Source organism: Carcharodon carcharias, chromosome 8, assembly GCF_017639515.1.
Source record: "Carcharodon carcharias isolate sCarCar2 chromosome 8, sCarCar2.pri, whole genome shotgun sequence".
Taxonomy (NCBI): domain Eukaryota; kingdom Metazoa; phylum Chordata; class Chondrichthyes; order Lamniformes; family Lamnidae; genus Carcharodon; species Carcharodon carcharias.
In genome coordinates this window covers 10,786,845-10,788,356 of record NC_054474.1, presented here as the reverse complement: position 1 = coordinate 10,788,356, position 1,512 = coordinate 10,786,845, and the positions used below count along the sequence as shown (strand labels likewise).

At 42.7% G+C, this 1,512-nt stretch overlaps 1 non-coding gene across 1 annotated transcript; it reads left to right on the top strand.

The window, feature by feature from the left end:
• The first annotated feature begins 882 nt into the window (after positions 1 to 882).
• On the top strand, positions 883 to 1,013 carry LOC121281658. The gene has a single exon (XR_005943907.1). It is a non-coding gene; the product is annotated as a U11 spliceosomal RNA (small nuclear RNA).
• The last annotated feature ends 499 nt before the right edge of the window (positions 1,014 to 1,512 follow it).

Genomic DNA, 1,512 nt, shown 5'->3' with positions numbered 1-1,512 from the left:
ATCAATGTGTGTGGGCGGTGAAGAGAGTGAATGACTAAGCTGAATGGGATGGCAATGAAGCAAGTTGCTTTATCCTGAATTGTGTCGACGTTCTTGAGTGACGTTAGCGCTGGAGCCATCCAGGTAAGTGGGGAATATTGCATCACACACCTAACTGGTAAATGCAGGGCAGAGTTTGGCCAGAGAATAAAAGAGCCACTCCCCGCCCGCTGAATTCCCAGCCAGTGACATGCACTTGTAGCCGCAGTCTTTATTTGGCTGGTCCAGTAACGTTTCTGGCCAATGGTAAATCCCCAGGGTGTTAACAGTGAGTGATTCGGCGATGGTAATGACATTGACTGTCAAATGGATTTGGTTAGATTCATACTTTTTGGCCATGGCAAGTATCTGCCACATATGTGTGTAAATGCCATTTGTCAGTTCTCAGCCCGAGCCTGAATATTGACCAATTCTTATTGCTTATCGGCACAGTCTGCTTCAGTATCTGAGAATTGAGAATGGTCCTGAACATTGTGTAATCATCAGGAAATATCACTACTTCTGAGCTTAAGGTCGAGAGAAGGCCATTGATGAAACAGTTTGCGATCATTGGGTCTGGGACATTACCCTGAAGAACTTCTGCACCATATCTTCAAAAAGTGGCCCCTAGTTCTAGATTCTCCGATAAGAAGAAACATGCTTTCCACATTCATCCTGCCAAGGCCCCTCAGGACCTTCTATGCCTCATCAAATTGCCTCTTGCTCTTCCAAACTCCAGTGGATTCAAGCCTAATCTGTCCAGCCGTCCCTCACCAGACAACTGGCCCATTCCAGGCATTAGTCTGGCAAAGCTTCTCTGAACTGCTTCCAACACATTTATATCTTTTCTTAAATATGGACACCAATAAGGGTTTCTGCTGTGAATAGAAGATAAGCCGCTTGCACTTCATCTGTGCAAAATCGATATCAACAGATTTCGGACGCACAACTTTTGTGTTTTGGAGCTGCTGGTGATTGGTTGTCTCAGCGCTCTGAAAAACAAAATTGTACCGGGTACTCCAGGTATGACCTCACCAATGCTCTGTATAACTGAAAACCAGCATAACTGTATAATCTCCTTACTTTTGTAGTCAACTTGCCTCGTAGTAATTGATAACATTCTATTAACTTTCCTAATTACTTTCTGCACCTGCATACTAACCTTTTGCGATCCATTCACTAAGAAGACCAGATCCCTCTGCATTTCAAAGCTCTGCAATGTCTCGCCATTTAGATAATATACTTCTATTTTTATTCTTCGTGCCAAAATAGACACATTTACATTTTTCCTAAATATAATCCATTTTCCAGATTTTTGCCCACCCACTTAGCCTATTTATATCCGTTTGTGGCCTCCGTATGTCTTCTTCACAACTTACTTTCCTCCCTATCTTTGCACCATCAACAAATTTAGCAACCAAACCTTCAGTCCCTTCATCCAAGCCATTTATATGAATTGCAAAATGTTGAGTCACAACACTGATGTCTGTTGCA